At 39.3% G+C, this 6,993-nt stretch overlaps 1 pseudogene; it reads left to right on the top strand.

Annotated features, from left to right (window-relative positions):
• The first annotated feature begins 4,296 nt into the window (after window positions 1-4,296).
• LOC143404256 (pre-mRNA-splicing factor 38A pseudogene) lies at window positions 4,297-6,756 on the top strand (annotated as a pseudogene).
• Window positions 6,757-6,993: the final 237 nt, after the last annotated feature.

Consider the following 6,993-nt stretch of genomic DNA (forward strand, 5'->3'; position numbering starts at 1 on the left):
ATGGAATCCTGTAAACAGGTACAATTTCTATATATAATGAAAAATAGATAAAATAACCAGTCAATCTGTATAGGGCACTTACCATGAATGAAGCAAGCAGGACTGTTTCCCTGAGTGCTACATAAAATTTATAAATACTGTACACTTAGGCTACATTAAATTTATTAAAAATATTTTTCTTTTGTTGATAATAAATTAACCCTTAGTTTACTGTAACATTTTTGCTTTAAAGGTTTCTTTTTTTTTTTTTGGCTTTGAAGTGTTTTTAAACTTTTGACTCTTTTATACTAACAACTGAAAACACAAACACATTATAGACCATAGGAAATTTTCAGCTCCATTATAATTTTATTTATAAGATTACCATTGTCACATATGCAGTCCGTTGTTGACCAAAATGTCCTTATGCAGCACAAGACTGTACAAAACAAAGAGAGCTAAGTGGGCTTCAATGACAAGAAATAATCTACCACAGGAAGCTCCTGGCGATTCACTTACTCTCCTAGTCATTAATCCTCAATCATACGTTAGTTGAGACTAAGTAAGGATGGAAGATACTCTTCTAGTTTTTTCTTCCCAAACCGGCAGCAGACATTAATAATCAATCACATCACTTTTGTGCTAAAACTAGTTCAATTTCAGATCCCTTTTCAGAATAATGCACCAGGCAGCTAGAAACATTAACTCGAATTAACAGGCAAGCTGAAAATCCTTCATCTAGATTTACTTTAACAAATACAGAAACCTGCTGGTCTCAGTCAGCTATTGCCACAAAGATGATATTTTTAAAAAATTCAGTGCTTTAGAGCAACACTTATTTACTACTGTTGACACATCTGCCAAGTGGCTGATCTAGACTAGGCATGGCTGTGGCAGTTCTGCTACATATGTTCCTTGTCCCTGTGTACCAGTGGGTTAGTCCAAGCAAGTTCTTCTCAAATAAGATATTTCTAGGCCTGTTTGAGGGGTCAGAGACATGTTAAAGCTGTATTAAATAGATATTCCTTGCTAAGCCTATGAAGACGGAGACGATATAAGGAGAGCAACTAAGAACAGAGCAGGGAGGAAGAGCATGAGAAGAAGATTAACATTAAACAGGGACGAGAGGTGGGAGGGAAAGGGAGAGAGAAGAGAAATTGCATGGAAATGGAAGGAGACCCTCATTGTTATACAAAATTACATATAAGAGGAAGTGAGGGGAAAGGGAAAAAAACAGGAGAGAGAAAGGAATTACAGTAGATGGGGTAGAGAAAGAAGATGGGAGGGGAGCGGAGGGGAGGTGGGATAGTAGAGGATAGGAAAGGCAACAGAATACAACAGACACTAGTATGGCAGTATGTAAAAACGTGGATGTGTAACCGATGTGATTCTGCAATCTGTATACGGGGTAAAAATGGGAATTCATAACCCATTTGAATCAAATGTATGAAATATGATATGTCAAGAGCTATGTAATGTTTTGAACAACTAATAATAATTAAAAAAAAGTTCTTCTCAAGGTGATACAGGAGGCACAAGAGGGCCTTCAGACACATAAGTTCTCTTATGGTTTGGAATTGGCACACTGTCACTTACACACATATGTCATTAGCAAGAAATCACAAAGTTGAACCCAAAGTCCAGGGGGCAGGAAATTCATTTCAGACCCAAGGAGCTATGGCAAGGTTGCAAAAGGAAGGACTAGTTAAGAACTGGGTCCAGTTATGCAGGCCCTCATGGAGAATCCTTGCCAGCCCATAATAAGATCTCTAATTTTCGACAGGGGCTATAACTCATTGGCAGAGCATTTGCCTAGCATGTGTGAAGCACTGGGTTTGATCCTTAGCACCACAGAAAAATAAAAAATAAATAAAGGCATTCTGCCCATCTACAGCTACACACAAAAATTATTCTCTAATTTCCCTTGCCAACAACTTTGGAAAATCCTTCCCTACTTCAGAAGACATTTGCACATGTCAATTAAAAATGTAGATGCACAGAGAAGTGTACAATAGATCCTGCGGGCACTGAAGGAGCATGTGATTTGCTGGCTGTAAAAGTGGTACCCTTGGAATTCTCAGCCCCCACACAGAACATAGCAAGAGTAAGCTTGTGAAAGCAGCCAAGTGTATTAGGAGCAGAAGTTTGCACCCAGCAGGGTACTTGCCACATTAGAGGCATGTGTGATATCACTTTCACCCAAAGGCACCAATTTGCTTCCATTACTCCACATATACATGAGGGAGGTTAATATGTTTAAATATGTGATTTTGATAGACTTTTTATAAATATAACTTAATGGTAATAATAAGTATGGTGCTATAATTTTTGGCTTACTGATGCTATGACTGAAAGAATCACTAACAAATAATATTTTAGCAATATAATAATGTGAAAACATAGCATTTTAACCATAAATCTTCACAACACGAAAAGCAATTATATAATTTTACAGTCAATTTTGTATTCACTGGCATGATTTTGGCACCAGTGAGAAGAAAATTGTGAATGCATTTGCTGGGTTTACCAATACTGCAAAGGCCTTTGAAAATTTTTCTACCAAGAAAACAAAATTTTTTGAACTTACATTGTATACCATAAAACATACAATTTTTATTTGCGAATTTAAAATTTTTTCAAGAAAGATAAGTTTCAAAACACTTGGTGTTCCCAACTCCTTTCAATAAAGCTTAGTCTCAGTACAATCACCAAAGATTTTTCTTTCCTCTCTTCCATCATGTTCCCAATTCTGATCACTAAAGATCATGTGGGAGAGGAGAGGAAGGAGGGGAAAGATATTGGTTTGAAACATTAGGCCGCAGAATCCTTCTAAAAGAGAATAATCTTTCATTTATAACATCTAGACAGGCTTTTACTTGCAGAAAGATATAAGATGGATTCAGAAAATGCCAGGAGTGACGTAAAGATGACTAAATTGCTTTTCATAACAAATGAGTTTTTATAGAAGGGGAAGAAGGAATCTGAGAAGAAGATATAAACTTGGAGAGGAGATAAAAGATGTAGAGAAAGAAAACAGGTAGATTGGCAGGAGGTGTAGAAGATACATGGCCTTGGAGAAATTCCAACTTGTAGTCAAGGCTCTTGATCTTGAAGAACAGACATAGCTAATGCCTTGTCTTAAATTTCTTTCTGGGCTCTGCCACAATGTCACACAAACCTGATATCAACCATCACTTCATCATTAAAAGTCTACAACACAGTTCAAAGAAATCAGGAAAAGAAACGGTTCTCTTTAGGTTGACCAAGACAAAGAGAAGGGAATATCCATGAATGATGAAACAAGAGAGGAAGAATTTGATAGTAGCAGAAAATATGAAAAGAGATAACCAGGAGAAAAGTAAACAGAGCCCAAAAGAAGTGAGTTTCCTTTTGATATTACAGACAGATTTGTTGCCCTAAACAACTCTTTCAATTGAATCAACAATAATGCAGAATAAAATAGGGTTATAAATATAGTTTAAATTTATCATTGAGCTGGTAGAAAGGAATCTATAAAGTTCAAAAAATGAAATGTAAGCAGGAGTCTGTGTGGTAAAGCAAGTACCAAACCCTAAAGTTAGGGTTCATGGTGCACCCTAGAGATACATCTAGTGAAACTGAATAATAGACAGGCAATAAAGATATTCCCAGGTACTTTCCAAGGCAGGGAACCAGATGGGAGACTCCTGTATAAAACTGGTATCTCAAAAGACTACCCTCAGAGTAAAAGTAATGAAAAATAAATGTCTCTTTCTAGAAGAAGAAAGTCTGCCCCCATTTGATGGTAGGTATAAGGTGAAAACCCAGAGGGATCCCATGGGGTTCATAGGCTAAATTCACACTGACTCTGTGGTCCAAGCTCTCAGACAGACTATGTAAAGAGGCCCAGGGACTTCCTGAAAAAGAATGATGGCAGCAGCATGAATTTATTGAAGCTCTCCAAACTCATCCAGAAATCCAAGCAGGCAACAAACAAATGCTAGTAAGCTATCCATCCCCCAAAGAAGACCCTATTCAAGTAGAAACCCTGGGAAGCACAGCTGAAGAGAACTGCTGAACCTAGGAGACCTCCTCAAAGACTTCAAGTCATGGTGCAACTCCTGCACCCAGGGATAAGAGAATCAACAGGATTATGGATGTCTTTGCTTCCAAATTGCAGAAATTTGCCCTCATTTCCCATCAGTTCCTCCTATTGGCAAACCCACGAGGAATCAGTGGATGTGGGAATCTGTAAAATAAGATCCTTAGGTGTCAGCTTACTTCATTATAGAACAAGGAGTTGAAGGAAGAAGAAGAAGTATGTGGGCCATTGGGTACATGACCAGAACAGTCACCCTTCTCCTCATTGTTATGATCATGGAAAGTAGTCAAGGAATAAGAGTGAGCAAGGCCTCTGCTGACCTGAATTGAACCTGGATTGGTTCAATTGGTATGTTAAGTCACTGAAATTTTGAAGTCATTTGTCCTATAGCACAATGATGCTTACCTCTACAGGTTCAAAATTTGGTATTGAAAGAAGAGTTTGAAACAAAATTCTCCACTTCTGCTGGTGGGTGGGGTCTGTGAAGGTGCAGACCTCTGCAGCCCAGAGAGTCTGTTCTAGTGTTAGTAGCAGGGGATGCCTACTGACATCCACTCCAAGGATCACAGCCTGCAAAGTCAGATTCTTCTTTACTACTGTTGAGTGGCTTGTTTCAGTTGTTAGCATCACAGCTCTAAATGGTGGGCTATGCCCTTCAGTGCTGCAGTAACCTTCAGCAGCTCACTTCCAACTTCTTTCTGGATTCTTTTCTCGAAGATCCAAAGAATGAAATTCACAGGACAATGGAAGGCAAGAGTGAAAGGAGTAGGATTTATTCAAGTGTGAAGAACAGACACAGAACTCTTACAGGGGCAAGAAGTGACCCAATGACATGTGTCTGCTTGAGACTAGGGGTTTATATAGCACTCAGGTCAAATTTATGCTAAGCAGGGTTTGGAAAAGTACTAACACTGTTGGTTAACTCTTTAATCTGAACCTCCATTCAGGCCTGCCCCACTTCTGTTTTCTGGTCACTTGCCTGCAATCCCAGCTTCCCAGGAGGTGAAAGTCAGCGAACTGTGAATGCTCAGGGGTTCAGAGCTGTGGTGCTGTCAAGCAGGGGTCTGTAACAGACCTCTGCTGGGCTGCCATAGGGTGACAAAAAAAAATGCCCTGACTTGCCTCTGCCCTGACTCACCACATCTCAGGCCTGTGCTGGCATGGCAGGCTCTGCTTGCTACCTGCACTCTAGCCCACCTCGGCCTCTGTTTTGCAGCTGTGGGACAAGGGCTTGGCTTCAGTGTCAGAAATAGGATTCTACTATAACCAAAACCTTCAATGCATAACAATGTTGCTGTGGACAGCAGCAGGGAAACTGTAATTAGAAGTTAAATGCCAATCCATTTTACACAGTAGGAAGCATTTGGTAAAACTGTCACTATAGTAACCTGGAAGGCAGATCATCTGTCTAGTAAATTTATAAGCCTCAAGAAAGAGTTCAGAAACCCAAATGTTTTCTTACATGTTTTGATTACAATTGGCTGCTTTCAACAAGGAGGTATAGGAATAATATGAGTTGAAAGATTTAGTTAGCTTCCAGAAAAGAGGAAAAGAGAACAGAATCCAAAATTCAAGTAGAAGGCAATCACTTCCCAACTCCAAAGAATAAAATATAACATTGAGGAAGGTTTTTGCAATTAAAGGTTTTTGCCAATTAAAATTCAGCTTAGAGGCAAAAATCTGGTCAAGGGTATGAACATCTGAATTCAAATATTAATACCTTCAAATTGATTAAGGGGGCTGGAGCAGAGTTTGAACTAACAGTGTGGTAACCAATAAGTAATTTCATTTGAGAAGTGGCTCAGCACAAACGTACTGTGTTTTGTGATTTGGGGCATTTTCTTAAAATACAAATTACACGCGCATAACATTCATGGCACCAACCCTCAATATTTAGTTGAGAAGATCATTCAGACATGAATCTATGAATCTAACACTTGTAAGGAGAGTTTTTTGGACTTACTGCTGAACTTGTAGTGGATGAAACTATGGGGTTAAGGTTTGTGGATGGCGTCTATGGTGGAAACATAAAACCAACCCCCCTTTTGTATTTAGCCTTGAAGATGCTTCAAATTCAACCTGAGAAGGACATCATTGTAGAATTTATAAAAAATGACAACTCCAAATATGTCTGCATATGGGGGTACTTTACATCAGACCGACAGGTACCACAATTGATTGCTACAAGTACTTGAAGCCTTTATACAATGACTATCGAAAAATCAAGAGCCAGAACAGAAATGGGGAGTTTGAACTGATGCATGCAAACGAGTTTATGATGAACTACTGCACAATGAGAGGGTCTGTGATATCATTTTGCCCGGCTGCAGAAACACTATGTGCTAGAGAAAGCTGAGCAACTGGAGCCTTGAGTTAGTGTTCTAGAAGACATGGATGATGTGGAGTCCAGTGAGGAGGAGAAAGAAGAAGAGGAGAAATTGGGAGGAGTGCCATTACCTGACCACCACAGACAAGCCCCATAGCTCAGTCTCTCAAAAGACAGAGTCAATCTCCCAAAAGAAGAAGCCCCTCCCCCAGCTGAGACAGGCATCAAAGCAAGAGTCCAAGACATCACCTGAGCAGATCCTGAGATCTCGCTCTACATCCCCAGGTTATCATCGCAGTCATAGACATAAGAGATTCAAAATCTCCAGTATAAGAAAAGCCACCAGAAGAGCTAGAGAGGGAATGAGTAGTGAACTCAGCTTGGTTTTAATCCAAATGCCTCCTGTAATTATAAGGGTATCTGTCCATATGGCACGTGGATTAAGATCTGCTTTCCAGGCAGCTTTAAAAGCATTTTAGTTTTTTCTTATCAAGCTTCTCCATCACCAACCCCCCCTTTTTTTAATGAAAAAGGTGCTGAGTTTTGTTGTTTTGTTGTCTCTTTTTCCAACTATAATCGATATCTTGGAGGGATGACATTTCTTCAG

Source organism: Callospermophilus lateralis, chromosome 7 (genome assembly GCF_048772815.1).
Source record: "Callospermophilus lateralis isolate mCalLat2 chromosome 7, mCalLat2.hap1, whole genome shotgun sequence".
NCBI classification, from domain to species: Eukaryota; Metazoa; Chordata; class Mammalia; order Rodentia; family Sciuridae; genus Callospermophilus; species Callospermophilus lateralis.